Source organism: Eutrema salsugineum, unplaced genomic scaffold (assembly GCF_000478725.1).
Source record: "Eutrema salsugineum unplaced genomic scaffold, Eutsalg1_0 scaffold_30, whole genome shotgun sequence".
NCBI lineage: Eukaryota > Viridiplantae > Streptophyta > Magnoliopsida > Brassicales > Brassicaceae > Eutrema > Eutrema salsugineum.
Window position 1 is genome coordinate 103,964 of NW_006256755.1, and position 22,987 is coordinate 126,950.

Here is a 22,987-nt window from a genome sequence, read left to right on the forward strand (position 1 = left end):
AAGATATCTCTGCCAGCCCAATATTCATTATATTATTGCTTTTAGTCTTGTTTTATTTTGCATTCTTTACAATTCCAGTGACACAAAACCCCACAAAAACTTCTATTGGTCTTTGAAATCAATTATTAACCTAGTTTCAAATTTTTGTAGAAAAAACAACTCTTACTGTGGATCGACATTGCTGTGCACTTGCGATACTAGGGTTTACAAATTTGAAATTTCTCCTGTGACATGAAACCCTAGCAGCATCAAACTACACCACCAGGAGTGTTTCCTATGGCGTTGGTTTATGCAAACTTTAACCATCTGTTTTGGCGAACTCCAAAGAAGGACTATGATAATATTTTTCCTTGCATAATGTGGTATATAATGTGGAATAATTTTCCTTGCATAATGTGGCAGACAAGCTGACACGGAGTGCTTATGTCCACCCAGACAATGTTATATACGTTAACACAGTACCACCGGCTTGGTTAATCGAGACGAACTAGGTGTTGAGGGTGTTGATAAAAAAAAACCAAAAAATATAGGAACTTATAAAATTAAAAAGCAAAAATATATATATATATATATATATATATATCTCGTTTTATGACAATCTATATTTAATTTACAAAATAGAAGAGTTTTACATTTTGTTAAAAAAATCTAAAAATAAAATTAAAACTATAGTAAATTTAGTAATAAGAAAGGTAGATAACTAAATCTTGAGTCAAATATTATATATGTTAAAAGATTTATATGTTCATCATATGGAATATTAAACAAATATTTTACACACTAACCCGGGTATTAGGTCATAACATTTCCACGCATCAGAGCTGTTGAAAGACCAAAAGTATGACTGGTGTGTCAGATGGATAGCAAAATAAATTTATTACACTTCACCACACTTTTTGAGTTTGAATTACACAATCAGTGACTTTTAATTCGAAGGTGACTTTGGGCCTGATAAATTATTCACATACCTCTCATTCTACTTAAATCAAAATCCATCGATTAATTCCTATTTTTTCTCTTTCTTCATTTTATCTTTCATCCTTTCTTTTTTCTCTTTCACTTCTTGTTTTTTCTTTCACCGATTATCCTTTTTCTCTTCACACCAACAAAAACAATAAAAATTACATTCTTTCTATAAATTTTTATTTTTTTTTTTTGAGAAAAAAAGTTTAATTCATCAACATCATCATTTTAAGATACAAATAAAAATTATCTTCTTTATATAAATTTTGAATTTTTGCTTTTTGAGAAATTATCATATTTTTCCTTTTAATTCATCAACATCATCATTTTTTAGATCCAATATGGCTTTTTCTAATTTTATTTGAAGATATTTGAGGGTACAAAACGCCTGCAAAGTGTTCGATGAAATGTGTAAGAGAAAATACTGTATACGTAAATATGTTTTAATGAACATGTTTGTATGGATAATCTATCATGGACATGAATGAGTATATATGATTTATCTTGATGAAATTGTGACACCAATTGTTGAATATAATATGCAAGAAATTATTGTCCACAAATTTTTTGTCCATGATTCTTTATTTGATTTGCCATGTTTGTGTAGATACACAATAGTGGATAAAAATAAACATGAAGTTCAAGATTAAAGTTTTTTGCAAAAACTGTAGTTTCAACTATCATGGTGTGGATACGTTCCTTGTTGATATGTTATTATCAATATATTTCATTTTTTGTTTGATCGCAACTTGAGATTTGATGTTTTTGAATATAGTTCGAACAAATACAAATACATGCTTGTCCATAAACCACCATCCATATGAGATTATCCATGCAAAGATACATACTAATCCACACACTTTTTGTCCATATGTTATTGTCCAATCCGACTTAATCAGTCAGAATCCAAATGAATTGACACCCGAGTATTTATAAATGTCCACAGTATACAGAAGTTAGAGTATTGTTACCTAGATTAATCAACAAATCTTAAACATAAGATATTTTCAACGAAGAATGTCCACAATATGATATCCACGCCTAATTGTCCGTAATATTTTTGTGTGGATGAATGGCCGAATTTCATCTGGGTTTTGGAGATTCTGGGCACATCATGAAATTAAAGAAATATGTTTAGTTTAAGAACAAAAATTGTTGGTTCAGAATTAAATTCCTAATATAATCTCTAGTATAATAATTTTATATGAATATATTGAATACATGCTTGCCTAAGTGTGAAACTTAACCTCTGTTTCAGCCCCTCGACATTGCATGTCCGAACAAAAATTGTTGGTTCAGAATAAAATTCATGATTAAATCTCTAGAACAAAGCTGATCTAAGGAGTGCACGTAAAGATGAATCAAAGACTAGGGTTCATGCATGTTCTTGGTGAGTTCTTCATTTCGATCTTTGCTCACATGCACCCCTCGACATTTACGCCTCGTCTCTGGACTCTCACACACCGAGGACCTCACCCATGCAACCCAGAAAACCGGTTCAGTACCCGGTTGGTTCCGGGTTGAGCCGCATACTTAGCTTTACTATATATAGTTTTAGGGACTAAAACCCTACGGATCGAATCTCTTATCTTCTTATCCTTGAGAACTTGCCTCTTTTGTGAAAACTTGTCTCTTTAATCAGAGATCTCGTTTTTGCATCAAAGATCTTGTTCTCTTCATTTCTTTCCATCATGAAAAAGCCTCTAATCATGTCTAGCATCACATCTTGCAAAGGATTAAGTGTGCTCTTCATGATTAGTGAGTAGTTTCATTATGAGGTTTTAGATAGGTAGATTGGGTGCAAAAATGCTAGATTAGCGAGTTTAGGTTCTAGATATGCATAATTCGTTCTCTAACAAACCGATCTCTAAGCTAGATCCATGAACATCACATGTGGTCTAGATTTGAGGTACTTTCACGCCTGAGAAGTGTTTGTTGAAATATCTGAACCAGGTTTTGTTAGAGGTTTAAGAGTCTTTCATGACAATGATAGTTTGTTTCTCTTAAATGACTTATTGAACTGATTCTTAATGCTTGCTGATTCATGCTTCTCAAAAGGGATTTTGGTATGAAAGAGGATAAGCATAGAAGTTTAATGCCTTCATGAGAAGATTATCTTGTTATTGAGTTCAAGTTAAATGAATCTGCTTGATTGTTTGTGATATAAGACTCAAGTAAGGCTTATAAGATTTCGGAATCGATGGCTTGGTGGGATCAACACGCTGGGTTTCACGCTCTGTCGTGTGGATCTGTGGGTGGAGATAGTAAGACAAGACTTGCTTCCACAAGGCTTGAATCGAGATGGGATCTGTCAAGCTGGCTTTGACGCTCTCTATTGAGGGATCGGTAATGGTCGTGAAGTGGATCGAAGGCACCACAGAGATGATGTGAGGATCTCTGATACTGCGGCTTGTCTCTTGGTGAATCTCACACGCAAGAACACAAACAAAGTCTCGCACAAGCTAAGAGGAAAATGGCGTTATTTTATTGATAAGGTAAAAAGGTGAGTATAACACCTGCATGTGGGACTTTATTAATAGTCCGTCAGCTTTGAACTTTATAGGGTTCGACACTTAACAAAAAAAACGAGATTAAAATCCTCAAAACAACAGGACTTGTAAAAGAAATAAAGTAAAAATGGCAAAGCATCTCATTTGGACACAAAAATGGAAAGTTCACTTAAAATAAAAAGGAAAAGAAACTAATTGCGTGCAACCTTTTATGGACTTGTTCCGTGCACCTCTGATGCTCTCTAGTGTGTTAGACACCACAAGGATACTCCCATGTTACCTGCACAGATCGTATAAATGGAAAATACCTGATTAAGGCCGGTTGTGGACTTGCTTGTTACGTCGTTGATTAGTCTTAATGTTTTCTTCGTGATGGTGTCTTGATGTGGTGTGTCGAGGGTTGTCAAGTTTTATCCTAATTGAAATCAATAGCCGCAAGTGCACAGCTGATCGATTGTAGTACTTAGGGATCGAATCCACAGGGAAGGAGGATCTTTTCCTGCAAAAAGCCTTTGAAATAAGTATAAAGTAAGGAAGTCTAGAACCAAAACGGTTTTGTGGGGGTTTGGTAGTGTGTTTAAAATGTAAAAACGAAATACTAAAAGAGAATATGGGAATTAAATGACGTAATAACTAAACTTAACGAAAATGACTAAAAATGTAAAAAACGGATATCTAATTGCTTAAATGAAAATCTACTAAAAAGGAAAGACAATATTGAACTAAAGCTTTAAAGAAAATCGGTGTAAATCAATGGAGAAGAAAGCGTTGGGGTTCATGGAAGTTTTCTTAGGGGTACGAACGATTCAAAACATTGCTAGAGAGTAAAATTGATAAGATCTTAGCTTAAACTTTTCGAACTGGAGTCACGGACGTATGAATACGCCACTGTCGTGATCATAGACAACTATCTCTCTCAATCCTGACCACTAGGTTTCCACTCTGGCCCTGGAAGAGAAGAGATGCATTATGTTTAAGACTCATCCTAATTCACAAATCACCCATAGGTAGGTTTCCACTCCAATGTTTGTTTTGCTCTCCCAAACTAGATCTGATACCGGATGAACACTTTCGTGTCACCAAGCATTTGGATCAGATTATAGTTCATGACGCTACCCTCATGCAGTAAAAACGAATTCAGAAGAAAAAGTTCTAAGATTCGGCTCAAAAGCTCATGGAATCCTCATCGAACATATAAATCCCCATCGAAAATCCCTTAATCCCAACAATAAAACTACTCAGACATGATGAACGAAATCAAAAGCATAGTATTAATAAGTAGAATAGAAACCGAAATTGAAAAAGAAAGAACAAGGGTTCAAGAGAACAAATCTCTCTCTCCCTAAAAGCTAAAGCAAAAACAATAACAGTATGAAGTAAATAATTTGGTTCTCTATGATATATTCTCGATTAGGGTTCCTAAGACATGTATTTATAGGGCTCAAGACCTCTCTGGACGTCACTTAGGGTTTCTCCAAATGTGGGCTTCAGAAATGGGCTATTTGGGCTCAGAGGTTGATGGCCGCGGTGGGGACAAGTGTGACCGCGGGGAACAAGTGTTTGGCCGCTGTCGGGATGCTCCTGACCGTGGGGAATGAGTGTTTGGCCGCGGGTGGAAGTGCTTGCCGGCTGGTTTACAGGACATCTTGCTCTCCGCGTATCTTTTGATTGAACCGTTGGATTGCCAAGCTGTAAAGTGCACTGGAAAGCTGATACTTCCATCTTTAAGGTCTCCAAATTTGAGCTGGATCAGACGGTGAGAAGGCCTTCAATCAAAGGTGAACTTCTGACGGTTTGACTCTGAGCTGAAATCTTGTTTTCTATCCATTTTGTTAAGCTTTTCCCTAAGTTACCTGAAAAAAATCTTGGAACTACAAATACTAGAAAAACGTGATAAAAGTACTTAAAAGCAATTAAAAACATAGAAAAATTATTTCAAAATGATCTATAAAAGTGGTCAAAATACGATGTTATCACTTCGTTAGTCTTGATTTTTTCTTCATCTAGAGTCCTTCTAACGTCGTGTCCTGTGAGTTCTTCAAGTATCTTCTCGCGTCCTACTTCATGTCCTTCTTCTTGCCTCATTCGCTCGCTATCGGCTCCGTGTCTTGAAACTGTTGTATCTTGAGGGTCCAATGCGGTCTCTTCGGGATTCTTGGTGTTCTGTGCTCCATTTCCTGCCAAGTAAACATGTTTACCTGGTTCTAGTTGAGGCTGGCTCTCTTTGAGGCTCAAATGCGCGAAGCCCTCCATTATGTCTAAATCGGGTTCTTTGGGGCTGTCTTGCGTGTAATGCTCTTGAGAAACGGTTTTGAATGCATCTCCAAGTTCCATTGTACTTAGTAATGATTATACGGCCAAATTGAACCCTTCTCTAAGCCTCCTTGCTTTGAAACGGGTCATTGGTGCTTCTTTGAGCTCGGGAATGATCGTTTGGTTTGGTGATGGTTCGATGACCTCATCATTCCCTCCTTTTTCGAGAGGTTTTGTCCTCAAAACTGATTCACCTGCATCATAAGGAGACAAATCAGCAACATTAAAACTATGTGAAATGTTTAACTCACCTGGGAATTCCAATCGGTAGGCATTGTCATTGATCTTCTCTAGCACTTTGAAAGGTCCATCTCCGCGAGGTGCAAGCTTGGAACTCCTTTGCTGTGGAAATCTTTCTGGTCTCAGGTGTAGCCACACCCACTCTCCTAGTTCGAATACAAGTTTCTTGCGTCCTTTGTCAGCTCTCCTTTTGTATTCCTCCGTTTTCTTCACTATGTTCTCTCGGGCCTTTTCATGTATCTTTTTCACAAACTCTCCTTTCGTGAGGCCGTCAAGATTAACTTGTTCAGCTTGGGGTATTGGAAAGAGATCTAAAGGCGTCAGTGGATCTAACCATGTTCAAAAGGAGACATCTTAGTAGCCGAGTGAGTAACATGATTATAAGCAAATTCAATGAAAGGCAAACAATCTAACCATGTTTTCAAATTTCCACCAAGAGTGACCCTAAGTAAAGTAGATAATGTACCGTTTACTACTTCAGTCTGTCCATCCGTTTGAGGATGACAAGTTGTAGAGAATAGAAGCTTGGTGCCAAGCTTTCTCTAAAGGATCCTCCAAAAGTGGCTTAAGAACTTAGAATCTCGGTTAGAGACAATCGTTCTTGGTACTCCATATAATCTCACCACCTCTTTAAAGAACAAATTCGCGGTTCGTGTGGTATCATTAGTTTTGTGACAGGGTATGAAATGCGCCATTTTTGAAAAGCGATCAACAACAACAAAGATCGAGTCTTTGTGCCTGATCTTGGGTAAACCTAATACAAAATCCATAGAAATATCACCCCTTGGTGCATTAGGGATAGGTAAAGGTAAATATAAACCATGAGAATGTAACCTGGACAAGGCTTTATGACAAGTAACACAGCATGAGCAGTGTCTCTCCTCATCTTTCTTGAGGTGCGGCCAGAAGAAGTGGTCAGCGATTACAGCTAGTGTCTTGTCCACTCCAGAGTGACCCATGCGACCTCCACCGTGTGCTTCCTTCAGCAGCAGCTCCCTCAAAGACCCTTGTGGAACACATAGCCTCTTTTCTCGGAAAAGAAACCCATCGTGCAAGTAGTATGAGCTATAAGCTCCCTTGCCATGTCCTTGATACGCTTCTCCGAACTCTGGATCATCTTTGTATAATTCCTTGATATGCTCAAAGCCGAATACCTTGGCTCCATAGTAGAGATCAATGTATGCCTTCTTGAGAGTGCATCGGCCACCACATTCTCTTGTCCCTTCTTGTACTTGATCACATAAGGAAAAGTCTCTATGAACTCCAGCCATTTAGCATGGCGTCTCTTAAGCGCGGTTTGTCCTCTTAAGTGCTTCAAGGTCTCGTGATCAGTGTGAATGATGAATTCCTTGGACAACAAGTAAAGCTGCCAGGTCTCCAATGCTCGGACTAAGGCATATAATTCCTTGTCATAGGTGGGATAATTTAGTGTGGCCCCACTGAGTTTTTCACTGAAGAATGCCACTGGTCTCTTTCTTTGGTGTAGTACAGCTCCAACTCCCACCCCTGAGGCATCACACTCCACCTCAAACATTTCATCTAAGTCGGGTCGGACTAAGACAGGTGCTTGTGTTAATCGGCTCTTCATGGCTTTGAAAGCTGCATCTTGGGCTGGTCCCCATGAGAATGGCACGTTTTTCTTAATCACCGCGGTGAGTGGGGCGGCCACCGTGCTGAAATCTCGTACAAAACGTCGGTAGAAGCTGGCTAAACCATGAAAACTCCTAACATGACCGATTGTAGTTGGTGTAGGCCACTCACGTATTGCCTTGATCTTCTCCTCATCTACTGGTAATCCTGGTTAACTTACTACAAAGCCTAAGAAAACAAGTCTGTTAGTACAAAATGTGCACTTCTTAAGGTTAGCATATAGGCCTTCCTTGCGAAGTGTTTTAAGCACTATTTCAAGGTGTTGAAGATGATCATTTAGGTTCTTACTATATATAAGTATATCATCGAAATAAACAACTACAAATTTACTTACTTAAGCTCGAAGAACCTGGTTCATAAGGCGCATGAAGGTGCTTGGTGCATTAGTCAAGCCAAAAGGCATAACTAATAACTCGTACAAACCTTGCTTGGTCTTAAACGCGGTTTTCCACTCGTCTCCTTCACTCATTCGAACCTGGTGGTATCCACTCTTTAAATCTACTTTTGAGAAGATTGTGGATCCGCTCAGCTCGTCAACCATGTCATCTAGGCGTGGGATGAGGTGCATATACTTGATGGTGATGTTGTTGATGGCACAGCAGTACACACACATTCGTTAGTGTGAAATATGTTTTCTCTTTGAGCTGTTTCCTCGAGGTGAACAAGAACGCTTAGCACTCGGCGAGTGACTAATAGCTCACCGGTATCAGGATATTCAACCTTCTCATCCATGTCGTTAGACTCATCTTTTTGTTCTTCTTGCGATTCATAGTCACCACTAGGGGTAATGATCATGACTCGTTGGTTTGGGCACTCCCTTGACATGTGACCCCTGCCTTGACATCTGAAGCATGTTATGTCACGAGTCCTTGAGGTATTATTAGAGGACTTACCTTGCTCGGCTCGGGTGAACTTGGGAGCCTTGATACTTTTGCCCTTAAACCTTGAATCGATCTCCACGGCCTTGCCCTTGTCTACTGGTTTAGAGCTGCTGGCGTTCCAGGTTTGATTTGCACGGTTGCGGTTGGTGAGAGATGTCTTGCACTTGATTTGCTGCTCCATTTGCACAGCAAGGTGCAATAACTCGTGCAGTCCACTGTATTGAGCTCTCTCCAACTTTCTGGCAATTCTTTCTTGCAAGCCGTCAATGAACTGGGCCATTAGGGCCTCCTCTGATTCTTCTAACTCCAGTGAGTTCATTAGCTTCTCAAATTCCTCAAAATACTCATCTACTCTTCTGTTTTCCTGAGACAATTTGCGAAAACGCTTTTGTAAGTCTCTATGATAGTGTTCAGGCATTTCATGTCGCTCCAAGTGATGACTTGTCCAAAACATAGCCTCCTTCTCTCGGCCACGTTTCTGTTCCACCACGCTAATGCACTGTCAGTGAGCTGTGCAGCCGCAACAGCCACCTTCTTGCGCTCAGTGTAGCCATAGCATTCAAAGATTTGCTCTAAGCGTCTCTCCCAATCCAAATATGCTTCGGGATCTGATTTTCCTGCAAAAGTGGGAGGTGTTAGCTTGAGGTCTTAAGTTTTCTGTCGGGTATCTACTACCCTAGCTGGATTTCTCCTTAGAGGGTCCGGTCTCCTCTGTTGTCGCTGCTGGAGAGGATTGGCTGGAAGGTCATCCTCCAACTCGGGCATCTCTTCATCATCACTCGCATCACCGGCTGGCACTTGTGCTCCTCAAACTGGGGCCCTCCTAGGTTGTGCCTCAACTCGGTCTATTCTTGCTCCAAGTTCTTGACGAATGTTTTCCATTTGTTGAGTCATGTTCCTCAACTCCTCTCTCATTGTGCTCATCATTTGAACAAGAGCATCGTTCGGAACAGATTCTCCCTCGGCCATTGTGTTAACTAGGCTCGCTTAAAAGTCTTTGTACTCACAAAAACAACAAACTAGTTAAAAGCACCACCGAATAATGAGGATAACAAAACGCTAAGCTATATGACTCGACACTTTAATGAAACTAAATAACTTTTTGTAGGGTTTTCAAATTTTAGTTTGCAATGAACTGGAAACAACGGTTTTAAAACTAACAGTGCAACATATTCTTTTTTTTTTAACTATTGAATACGAAAACAAACAACTAAATTTTTTTTTGTAGGTTTTCGGTTTTATAAATCAAAAGAAACTAAACCAGTATGAATAAAACTAAAGAATGCTAGGGATAGAAAACCAAAGGCAGGAACCTTTGGCTCTGATACCAAAATGATATAAGACTGAAGTGAGGCTTATAAGATTGCGAAATCGATGGCTTGGTGGGATCAACACGCTAATTTCACGCTCTCTCGTGTGGATCTGTGGGTGGAGATGGTAAGACAAGACTTGCTTCCACAAGGCTTGAATCGAGATGGGATCTGTCAAGCTGGCTTTGATGCTCTCTCTTGAGGGATCGGTAATGGTCGCGAAGTGGATCGAAGGCACCACAGAGATGATGTGGGAATCTCTGAAACTGCGGCTTATCTCTTGGTGAATCTCACATGCAAGAACACAAACAAAGTCTCTCAAGCACAAGCTAAGAGGAAAACGGCGTTATTTTATTGATAAGGTAGAAAGGTGAGTACAACAGCTGCGTGTGGGACTTTATAATTAGTCCGTCAGCTTTGAACCTTTAAGTGTTTAACTCTTAACAAAAGAAACGACATTAAAAGACTCAAAACAACAGGACTTGTAAAAGAAATAAAGTAAAAATGGCAAAGCTTTCTCATTTGGACACAAAATGGAAAGTTCACTTAAAATAAAAAGGAAAAGAAACTAATTGCGTGCAACCTTTTCTGGACTTGTTCTGTGCACCTCTGATGCTCTCTAGTGTGTTAGACACCACTAGGATACTCCCATGTTACCTGCACAGATCGTATAAATGAAAAATACCTGATTAAGGCCGGTTGTGGACTTGCTTGTTACGTTGTTGATTAGGTCGCGTTCTGGTCCAAGTAGCTCGTTAGTCTTGATGTTTTCTTCGTTAGTCTTGATTTTTTCTTCATCTAGAGTCCTTCTAACGTTGTGTCCTGTGAGTTCTTAAAGTATCTTCTCATGTCCTACTTCATGTCCTTCTTCTTGTCTCATTTGCTCGCTATCGGCTCCGTGTGTTGAAACGGTTGTATCTTGAGGGTCCAATGCGGTCTCTTTGGGATTTTTGGTGTTCTGTGCTCCATTCCCTGCCAAGTAAACATGTTTACCTGGTTCTAGTTGAGGCTGGCTCTCTTTGAGGCTCAAACGCGCGAAGCCCTCCATTATGTCTAAATCGGGTCCTTTGGGGCTGTCTTGCGTGTAATGCTCTTGAGAAACGGTTTTGAATGCATCTCCAAGTTCCATTGTACTTAGTAATGATTCTACGGCCATATTGAACCCTTCTCTAAGCCTCCTTGCTTTGGAACGGGTCATTGGTGCTTCTTTGAGCTCGGGAACGATCTTTTGGTTTGGTGATGGTTCGATGACCTCATCAGTTTGATCCTTAATTCGCTAGTTTAGTATAGAAGCACCCTAGTACATTATCCTGTCTAAAGCCTCTGCTTCATCATTTCTTATCATGAACCGCTTATCGTGTCTATCTTATTTGCTTATTTGCATCTTGTTTTAGTTTACATCTTTTTTTCTGATCTTGTTTTGTCATTAGCTTAGAAACCAAAACCCATTTCTTATTTAACATCTCTCTTGCTTCACACCAAATCAGCTGAGAGTAATTGGTCAATGTTGTTTAATGCTTCTGGTGCCAAATATTGAAGGTCTTCGTGTGTGGGTGAGAAAGATTGAATTCGCCTGATCCAATGCTTGCTGGTGCACGTGATGAGATCATTAGGAACCTCTAGATATATTTTAAACAGTCCTGGACACCAGAGATACGTTTGAAGATTCCAAAACTCGGAAGGTTCCAAATAAGGCAAGTCAGGAATCCTTTGGTTTAGAAATTAAATATCTTCCAAACAAAAACCGATCTTGGTATGATTCCAAGTTTTGCATATTCTCTGATGAACCAAGATTCTAGAACAACTCGGTTTGAAGCTTAATTCCTCCTGGTTTGGTCGGAAACCGCCAATTAAGACACACATGTTCAAATAGGGTAAGTTAGAGATCAACCGATTTGTAAATTGAAGAACTGCTTTGTTTGAACTCTGATTTGGCTGATTCAACTTCGTGGCGTCTTCTAGCTGATCTAAGAATGGTTTTCAAGTGAGCTCAGGCTCTGAATCTTCATGGTTGATTCGGTATGCTCCTTGAAAGGCACATGTGTCCTGGTCGGACCTTGAGTGTGATGTTTGATGGAGCTCTGGTTCAGCCTCATGTCTGATGACCACATCAAAGCTCATTCTCGGTCCTAAGGCCTATTTTTTCAAACACAACTCATTCTCTCTGCAAGAAAGCTCTAAGGACGACCAAATACACTTGAAGACTTATAAATATGTGTTTTAGAAGACCTAATTTTGTGTGTGCTCCTGTAATAAGTTTTGGAGCCACCAAACTTTTATTCTTAGGTTTAGGGTAGGGAGATAGGGATTCTTCTCTTGAATCCTTGTTTTATCTTTTATCTATCTTTTTCAGTTTATGCATCTATCTATTATGCTTTTCCTTTCTTGCATCATGTTAGAGTAGTTTAGTAGTTGGGTTTAAAGGGTCCATCGAAGGGATCTATATGTTCCATTAGAATTGCTAGTTTTATCAGCCATATTGTAGATCTCATCTCTTCGGAGGTTTGCGTAATGCATGAGGTTAGAGTCATGAACTAATCTCTAAAACTAGGATTGATTAGAGCCACAACAGTGATGTATCAGATCGCCGTACATTGCTTCAGAAGAACATAGTTGTTGTTAGGAGTTGAAAGCTAGCTACAGAAGATATGAGGAAGAATGAATTCGTTCAGTTAATGCATGATCTTACTCGCAGTAAGAGACGAGAGCTACTTGTCAAGTTTAAGTGATTAGTTGGTTAGGGTGAAGATAGTTGGCTAGCAATATTAGTGCATATTATAGTTCCATGCATGCAGATAATTAGAAATTAGAGGTGTCAAACGGGCCAGCCTGCATCCAAATAGCCCGACCCATTGCGGTTTCTTTTTTATTTTGAGACTTCGCGGACTGGACTGCGTGGACTGCTGTCCAAACCTGACCCGCCTATATTCTATGGGTTTGCGGACTGACCTGCAGACTGCAATAAAAAAAAACCTGTTTCAAATGACTATAACCAATGTTTGTTAGTTTTTAATGTATCATTCGTTTGTATAATAAAAATTTACACTATAGATAAGCAAGAGCATCAAATCACAAATCAGGCCAACAATTAGATAATTAAACAAAGCTAAATCCAAAATTACAAGATCGAGCAGGAAATAGATCTAACAAGATTAGTGTGCAAAAATCTACCTTTGTCCAAAATTTTAGTGTCATCATAATAGACATCATAACGACTCAGCCATTAACCAGTTCCATGTCCCCCAAATAACATAAGCTGCATAAAGAAAATTAATGATTTATGTCACGTGAACTTACCCATACTCAAAATATATCTCTTTCACTGATACCATTTTCATATCCTAAAATCCAACAAAAGCTATATACATGCTACATAAACTGACGCACATACACAACAAGGAATGAAAAATAAGGTTTATTGAATGCAACCTTATTTGCTGCTCTAGCAGAGACTCTGGAGTAGATGATGATAAAGCCAAAGAGACATTCTAGGAGCCATTTGAACTGTACTCAAAACTGAATACACCGCTTGGACTGTCCTCATCGACCCAATTCATCATCCACTCCTTGCTTGGATTGTCCTCCAACATTTTTTCATAGCATAATCAGGTTCCCATTTTCATAGTATTACAATTAACATTACGAGACTAATTGCAAAGGTTTAAGCACATACCTGATTAACTTTGAGTAGAGTCATGAGTTAGAGATTGGTATTCAACTTATCCACATGGTTTCAAACTCTTGATTTCATAAATCATTATTCCAGTAGCCAACACAGAGGGATGTAACTTATAAACCTCGTACCTGTAACGAATATTCAAGAATTTAGGAGCAAGGATTCAATTAAAATATTCCAGATTTGCAGAAAAAAAAAATCAATTGTAAACCATCGTCTCCGAAGCAATCACAAAACTAAGATACCTCAGAGGCAACTAAGAACAAATAAAACCTCTCAAATTAGAGTACAATATCGGAAGTAACAGCACAAGAAAACTCATTTCGTGAAATTATTTTAAGAAGAAAGAAAACATGATCAAATCGAGAGGAGAATCAGTTACGATAACCAAAGACGTTGCAAAAGATAAAATAGTGATTGATCTTACCAAAGAAGAATCAAAACCAAGCAAGAGACTGATCGGATTTTTGAGAATGGCCATGGGACCTGCTGAGAATTTGAGAAGAGAACGACAAATATTTTGTGTGGAATGCACTTTTGTCAGAATTTAGAAGAGAATGACAGATTTTTTTGGTTTGGATTGCACACCCGCAAACCCGCTCTGGATTACACCACGAAACCTGACTTTCGCACGGGTTAAGCCTGCCAGACCCGCTTTGTTTTTGGACAAATTTCATCGAGCCCAAGCCCGCCCCGCTACAGTCCTACTTGGGCCGAACCAGCGGATCTCAGCCCAATTTGACACCTCTATTAGATATAGATAAAGACATACTACATGTAGGCTGATAACTAAGAGTTTTCAGGATCTTAGAAGGGTTATCAATCCCCTTGTCAAAGTAGTAAAAGGGGTGTCAAACCAAGCTTGTAAACGAGACACTAGCCTATGTCATTTGTTAACTTAAGTCAAGACAAGATGATAAAAGTTTGGTGACGATGATTAACAGGCAAATGAGCAATAAAGTTAAATAAAAGCAGAGATTTAAACTAATCAAGATGCAAATAACAAACAGGTGATTCAGATGATGGTAATGAATGATAAAGGCAGAAGCTTTAGACAGGATATTTGACTCGGGTGCTTCCAAGTTAGACTAAGGGACTAATGAATCATTTTATCAAGCGATTTCATTTGACTTTGAACTCAAGGCACGTTAATCTTCTCATGAAAGTATTAAACGTCTAAACTGATCCTCTTTCATACCAAAATCCCTTTTGAGAAGCACGAATCAGTCAGCAATAAGAATCGGTTCAAAAACGTCATTTAGGAGAACAAACTATCACTCTCGCGATGAAAGACTCTTAAACCCTTAACCGAGTGGTTCAGACATTTCTACAAACACTTCTGATGCGAGATATGTCTCAGATCTGAACCTCAAGTGATGTGCTTGGATCCAGCTTAGAGATCTCGTCGGTTAAGGAATGAAACATACAAGACTAGACACCTAAACCCATTAATCCACCTTGAAAGCACCCTAATCTACCTATCTAAAGCCGCTTAAACGACTACTCACTGATCATAACGAGCTCACTAAGTCTTTTGCAAGACGTGTAGCTAGTCATGATAAGGAGTTTGATGTTGGATGATAAAATAAATAAAGAAAGAACAAGATTCTGATGCAAAAACGAGATATCGGATTAGATTAATCAAGTTTCACAAAAGAGGCAAGTTCTTAGAGCTAAAAACAGATAAGAGATAAGATAACTAGGTTTTTAGTCTCAAAATGTATTTATAGCAAAGGGAAAGTGTCGCGGGTCAGCCCGGAACAAACCGGGTACTGAACCGCCTTCTTGGGTTGATGGGTGAGTGCCACGGTGTGTCGGAAAGTGAAGCCGAAGTCTTCATGCCGAGGCGTGCACATGAGTCAGGATCCAGATGAAGATCTCGTGAAGAACACGTCAAGAACATGCATGAACCCTAGTCTTTGATCTATCCTCACGTGTATGTTCTTAAGCCATTCTGTTCTTGATTCTGGGTTCGTGACAAGGGACCTCGGGATAAAATGTCGAGGGGTCATGATGTCGAGGTGCTTGGGAGAACACAGTCCGGCATGCACGCCGAGGTCATTACACCGAGGTGTACTTTCAACACTTAGTCGTTTCCAGCTTCAGTTCTTACGTATGCATGCCTCGATCTAACCATGCCAAGGCTTTGGCACGAGGTCTAGTCCAGAATACTTCCAAGATATGAGCCTCGACTTGAGTGACGCCAAGGTAAAGATACCGAGGCTTGTGAAAATACTTAGCGCGTATCGCAACTCTTTTAGGCTTGTATCGACCATGTCACCTTCCGGAAGCAGTAACTTTCAGCACACGACTCCAATTGTTCTGGGACCAGTTCCACAGTCAAGATGACTCAATAAGCTCGAACTTTGGTGAAGAAACCATCGGAGCTTGGTGATATGTTCATAATTTGCATCATTTAGGTTGCATAAATCATTCCAAATCATGTTTTATTTCATGCATTTTAGGTCCTTAGGGTTTGTTTTAGGACTTAGGAGAATGCATTAGGTCCCAATGAGTCTTTGCATGTTTTGAGTGTCTATCAGGTGAATATGGAGCTGAAAAGACGAATCCAGGAGGTGGAATGGTGAGCAAAGCTTGAAAAAGTGGAAAACTTGGGTTTATGGAGGTTATCGGCCATTCTCGCTGGCCAGGAAGGTTTTGTCGACCATTTTCACGTACCGCGGGTGAACTTTGTCGACCAAAACACGTACCGCGAGTGAAGTGTATCGGCCAAAATCTCCGGGTGCAAACATGTCTCAGAAATCGCCTGTCCGGGGAGCCTTCCGGTCCGATTCAGACGGCGGGTGCTTCATAGAATTTGGATAGCATTGCATCACGGTCTCTTAGCAAGTGGAATCGTGGAATTCTGACGCGTGAGCAGAGAGATAAGCTTGTCGGAAGGAACCCCAGTCTCGCAGGTATTCCGGACCGAGCAGATCAGTCCTAAAGAATGCGAAGGACGGTGCACTTCCAGGCCGATTTAGTTTCCGGGTCCTTCATGAGAACCAGAGACATTTGAGTCTTCTTTCCAGAACGTCCAAGAGCATTCAATTCGGATCTATGAGCAGAAAGATACGGTCTCCGGAATGGACACATGTCTAGACGCCTCTCTCTGGTCGTGTACACGCACTGCAAAGATGTGCCCTCCAAAAAGCCTTACACTTCCCAAGCACCGAAGCTTCCTTCACCAAAGTTGGAGATAAATGAGTCCTCTGTCTTCTGCAACTGAAATCATTCAATTCGGACAAGCCTCATAGGAGTTACACTCTCCGGAATGCGAAGTGGTCTAAGCTGCTCTGGATGCTGCGAGACGGTCTTGCGACTTGGTTAGCCCGCAGGCCTGAAGATGAACGCCTGAATGCTGATGCTGCGAGTTGATATGTGCGGGTAAACTATCACTGGAAGAGGTCTGAAGCTCAAGAGCAAGAGAAATGCTAAGTCCACAATCCTGCGACTTAGGCATGCGAGTTAGCCGCGCCTGGAACTATGCCGCGCGATCACTCGCAAATCACTCCGACTTGAGCCTGCGACCTAGTTGCAATAGAGACTAACCCGCACAGTTTGTACATTCCCCAGAAACCGCCTTAGCCCTGCGAGTTGGAGAGGAAGGAGACCAAGCCGCAGCAACACTCGCAAAACACTCCTACTTAGGCGTGCGGCTAAGGCAAGGCGATTCAGGCTTCACAAGACAAGTCTTCATCTGCTGCGACTTAGGTGTGCGACCTGGGACATACTGGACTGACCCGCAGTAATTCTCACTTTATCCACTAAAGCCGGGTCAGGACCCGGTTTGTTCCGGGCTGACCCGGTTCGTTTTTAAGAAAGTATAAATACTTTTTAGGGTTTTTTGGGGAGAGAACTAAGTTTTATTCCCTTTGTCTCTTGCCTCTTTTGTGAAAAAAGACTCCATTAAGAAGAGAAATATCTATATTTGAGTGTTGAATCAAGAGAGTTTAAGGAGATCTGGGTGTTTAAAGCTGTTTTCTTTTGAATCTATCATCTCCATCTCCATTTCTCATCATTAATCATGCTAATCTTCTCAACTTGCAAAGGTTTAAGAGAGATTAGTATGATTAGTGAGTAGTCACCTTAATGAGGTTCTAGATGTGTAGGTTAGGGTGCTAAAGTGTTAGATTAGGGGTGCTTAGGGCTAGATTCATTGATTCATTTCTCTAAACAACTGTTCTCTATGCTAGATCCTTGATAATCACTTGAGATTTAGAATCTGGGAATTTCATGCACCAAAAGTGTTTGATGAAATTCCTGAAAGAGTTGTGTTAGAGGTTTAAGTAATTTTTCATCATGGGAATGATTTGTTAAATGCTTGAATGATCATTAAGAACTGTTTATTAATGCGTATTGATTCATATTTCACAAATGGGAATTTGGTTTGAAAATGGATTAGTATAGGGGTTAATACCTTCATGAGAGGATTAACCTAGATTAGAGTTCTTAATCACTTGAATCATGTCTCATCATTGTCATCAGCATCTCTAGTTTAACACCAAAGCACCCTGACCAACTATCATGTCTAGAATCTCATGCCTCCATCATATCATATTCGCATCATATCATTTGTCATTGTCATTAGTCTTTAATCCTGTTTATGTTTATAGCTTTCTCTAGATTAATCAAAACCCGCTCTTGTTTGCTTGAATTAAGAACTTGATCATATAGCTTAGTGTCTAACACCACATCTGGATTGATTAACCTCTTTGTGCTACATTGACAAGGGGATTGATAGCCCTGAGACCCTTAAAAGTCTTGTCTATCAATTGGCGCCGTTGCCAAATTGTGGTTTGATTAGCATTAAGCTCTGATCTGTTCTTGAGATCAAGTGCTTACTTTCTTGTTTTTACTGATTCCTTTCAAGTTCTGTTTGTGATTTCAGGTGTATGAACACCAGGTCTAGATCAAGAAGCTGTGGTCCTCCTTTTCCTCTAAACGACAACATCAACCTTTTGGTACCAAGGAGGAGAAGAGAGAGACGTGGTAGACAAATTGATCAGACTGAGATGGCAGAACAAGGAGATCACGTGGTAGATATGGAACAACCAGTTCAGGAGCAACAGGCTCAAGGTCAGGGAGCTGGTATTGGAGTTGGTCAGGGCTTTCACCAGGGCAATGTTCAGCAGGAACAGGTGCACCACCAACAAGCCTATGTCCACCAGGGACAAGCTCAGGCTCATCAACAGAGGCATCAGGCCAATGTTCAACAAAGACACCAGGTGCACCACCAACCCCACCCTTTCCAACCACAACAAAGAAGATATGAGCAACCCCAAATCTATGTTGGCGAGAATGACAGGGCCAATGCTCATCAGTATGGAGCTGGTATTCAGGCACCACCTGTGCAAAACAACAACTTTGAAGTGAAAGCATCATTGCTGAATATGGTCCAGAACTCAAAGTTCCATGGGTTAGCAATGGAAGATCCCTTGGAACACTTGGACCAGTTTGATAAGGTGTGTGATCTGACCAAGATAAATGGAGTTTCAGAAGACAGCTTCAAGCTAAGACTATTTCCATTCAGTCTTGGTGATAAAGCTCATCAATGGGAGAAGAATCTTCCAAGAGGCTCCATTCAAACCTGGGAGCAATGCAAGCAAGCCTTCTTATCTAAGTTCTTCTCTACCTCAAGAACTGCAAAACTAAGGAACCAAATCTCTAGCTTCACTCAGCAAAGCAATGAAAGTTTTGGTGAAGCATATGAGAGATTCAGGAGCTACACAAACCAATGCCCACACCATGGGTTTAGTGAGGCTTCTCTTCTCAGGACACTGTATAGGGGAGCTCTTCCCAAGATTAGAAACCAGCTGGATACTGCTTCCAATGGGAACTTTCTGGGTAAAGAGATTCATGCTGCTTTAGAGCTAGTGGAGAACTTAGCATTGAGCAATGATACTTATGGTGAAGACTATGACAGATCAAATAGGTCTGAAGGTTCAAGCTCAGAACAGAGGCTCACCAGAGAAGTTAAGGAGTTGAGGAGTGAATTGGACAAGCTGAAATTCACCACTCAGAAGCCAATGCATTTTGTTGGAGAGTATGAGGAACCTTTTCAAATTTTTGAGAACATAAGTGAAGAAGGTCTTACCCAAGAGGAGCTCAACTACATTGGGAATCAGAGGTTCCAAAGATATCAGTATGGTAATGCCAATCCAAACCTCTCTTACAGGAACATCAATGTAGCTAACCCACAAGACCAGGTCTATCCCAATTCTCAAGCTCCAAAGAACTTTGTTCCCAAGCACAACTTTCAAGGGTCATTCCAACCCAAGAATCAATTTGGTCAGAATCAGAGTTTTGGTCAGCAACAGCAACCATTTCAGGGCACTGGTTACACTTCACAGCAGCCAAAGGCACCACCAGGGTTTGGTCCACCACAGTTCCAACAGCAGGCGCCGGTTCAACAACAGTTTCAGCCACCAATGGTTCAACAGCAGCCACAGATGGGTACAGATATGGTTGGTATTCTGCAACAACTACTTCAGGGTCAACAGACTATGCAGCAGGAAATCAAGGAACTGAAGCAAAACCAGGCATCAAGCTCAAGGAACCAAGGTCACCTACCTGGAAAACCAGAACCCAACCCCAAGGAATATGCCAAGGCCATTACACTGAGGAGTGGCAAGGAGTTACCTGGTATTGAGAACAACAATGTGATCATTGAGGACAATGATCAACCTGAGAGGGAGGCAGCCTTAAAGGATGATCAAGTTGCTGAGAAACCAAGGTCAGAAAAGGGTAAAGAGGTAGCAAAGGAACCAGAACCAGAGAAGAAGTATGTGCCACCACCTCCATACCAACCCAAGCTCCCATTTCCAGGGAGATTTAAGAAGCAACTAGTGGACAAGGCAAGAGCTGTATTTGAGAAGGCACTCAAAGAGACACCACTCACAATGCCTCTCATTGATGCATTCTTAATGATGCCAAAGATGGGGAAGTTTTTGAAGGATGCTATTCTGAACAAGACAAAAGAGCTTCAAGGCATGGTAGTACTAAGTCATGAATGCAGTGCTATCATTCAGAGGAAGTCCATTCCAAGGAAGTTAACTGATCCAGGGAGCTTCACACTCCCTTGTGCCATTGGACCTCTTCTATTCTCTGGATGTCTTTGTGATTTAGGAGCATCAGTCAGCTTGATGCCATTCTCCATAGCACAGAAGCTGGGCTTTAGAGTTTTCAAACCTTCAAAGATTTCTCTTATTCTTGCAGATAGATCAGTTAGATTGCCTGTTGGTATGCTGGAAGATCTACCTGTCAAGATAGGTGGTTTTGAGGTTCCAACAGATTTTGTTGTGCTGGAGATGGATGAAGAGCCAGTAGATCCTCTTATCTTGGGCAGACCATTCTTAGCCACTGCAGGAGCTATTATTGATGTGAGAGGTGGGATAATAGAGCTTCGACTTGGGTCTGAAAAGCTCAAGTTTGATGTGAATGAGATGATGAAGAAGCCCACCATTGAAGGTCAATGTTTCTATGTAGAGACAATGGATCAGTTGGCTGATGAGTTGCTTGAGGAGCTGAACACTGAGGATCCTCTTCAAGCTACTCTAACTCAAGAACAAGGAGACAATGGGCTCTTGGCTGAAGCAAGTGAAGGGTATAAGCTGTATCTGGACAATGCAAGAGAGTTGGGTCCTGAGACAAGGTTTGTGGAGCTGGAACAGAATGGCACTGAGGTTTTGGCAATCCAAGAATCAGTCACCAGCCAAAGCAGCTTGGACCAGGACTGGAATGAGGCTGATGCACCCTCTGTTGAGCTCAAACCTCTACCAACAGGGCTCAGGTATGCTTTCTTAGGACTAAACTCCACATATCCTGTCATCATCAATGATAGCCTATTAGAGGACCAAGAGAGTGCATTGCTGAATGAAATAAGAAAGTTCAGGAGAGCCATAGGGTATTCTTTGGCTGATATTAGAGGGATCTCTCCTGACATCTGCACCCATAGGATCCACCTAGAGGACCAATCTATGTCCTCTATTGAGCACCAACGTAGACTTAACCCCAACCTTAGGGAAGTGGTTAAGAAGGAGATACTAAAGCTTCTTGAGGCAGGGATAATTTACCCAATCTCTGACTCAAGATGGGTGTCTCCTGTTCATGTTGTGCCCAAGAAAGGTGGGATCACAATGGTGAAAAACGATAAGGATGAACTCATAGCTCAAAGAACAATAACTGGCCATCGCATGTGCATTGACTATAGGAAATTGAATTCTGCTTCTAGAAAAGATCATTTTCCTTTACCATTCATTGATCAAATGCTTGAAAGGTTAGCTAATCATCCTTATTTTGTTTTCTCGATGGGTACTCTGGATTTTTCCAAATTCCCATAGATCCAAGAGATCAAGAGAAAACAACATTCACATGCCCTTATGGCACTTACGCTTATAGGAGAATGCCTTTCGGTTTATGTAATGCACCGGCCACTTTTCAAAGATGTATGATGCACATTTTCTCTGACATTATTGAAGAGAAAGTTGAGGTGTTCATGGATGACTTTAGTGTCTATGGCTCCTCCTTCTCGGATTGTCTCTCTAATTTGACACAGGTGTTGGAGAGATGTGAGCAACACAACTTGGTGCTGAACTGGGAGAAGTGTCATTTCATGGTGCAAGAAGGGATAGTTCTTGGGCACAAGATCTCTGAAAAGGGCATTGAGGTTGATAAGGCAAAGGTGGAAGTGATGGTAAATCTGCAAACCCCCACTTCTGTTAAAGGGATAAGGAGCTTCCTGGGTCATGCAGGGTTTTATAGAAGATTCATAAAGGACTTCTCAAGGATTGCCAGGCCTTTAACAAGACTGTTGTGTAAGGAAGTGGATTTCACCTTTGATGCTGAATGTGAAGAAGCCTTTAAGTTGATCAAGGAGGCATTGGTTAGTGCACCAATAGTTCAGGCACCAGACTGGTCCCTACCTTTTGAGGTCATGACAGATGCTTCTGACTTTGCTGTTGGAGCAGTACTTGGACAAAAGAAAGACAAGAAGTTGCATGTGATCTACTATGCCAGTAGAACACTTGACTCTGCCCAAGAGAAGTATGCTACAACTGAAAAGGAAATGCTGGCAATAGTTTTTGCCTTTGATAAGTTCAGAAGCTACCTGGTGGGATCAAAGGTCATTGTGTATACTGATCATGCAGCCCTCAGGTACTTGATGACCAAGAAAGATGCCAAACCAAGGCTGTTGAGATGGGTTCTATTGCTCCAAGAGTTTGATATGGAGGTGCTTGATAAAAAGGGGATTGAGAATGGTGCTGCAGACCATCTCTCAAGGCTGAGGATTGAAGAAAAAGTCCCCATAGATGATGCTTTGCCTGAAGAGTCTCTGATGGTGCTCCATTCCTACTTGGAGTTTGAGGAAGTAGAAAGCATTCAAGAAAGGAGGATGCCTTGGTTTGCAGATATAGTGAACTATCTTGCATGTGGGGTGGAGCC

At 40.7% G+C, this 22,987-nt stretch overlaps 1 long non-coding RNA gene and 1 other non-coding gene across 2 annotated transcripts; both read right to left on the minus strand.

Annotated features, from left to right (window-relative positions):
• Positions 1-12,785: 12,785 nt before the first annotated feature.
• Positions 12,786-13,323, minus strand: LOC112085092. The gene is made up of 3 exons (XR_002898702.1): positions 13,297-13,323; positions 13,039-13,123; positions 12,786-12,823 (listed from the first exon to the last, which is right to left on the minus strand). It is a non-coding gene; the product is annotated as an uncharacterized LOC112085092 (long non-coding RNA).
• A 5,868-nt stretch (positions 13,324-19,191) lies between these two features.
• On the minus strand, positions 19,192-19,298 carry LOC112085096. The gene has a single exon (XR_002898706.1). It is a non-coding gene; the product is annotated as a small nucleolar RNA R71 (small nucleolar RNA).
• Positions 19,299-22,987: the final 3,689 nt, after the last annotated feature.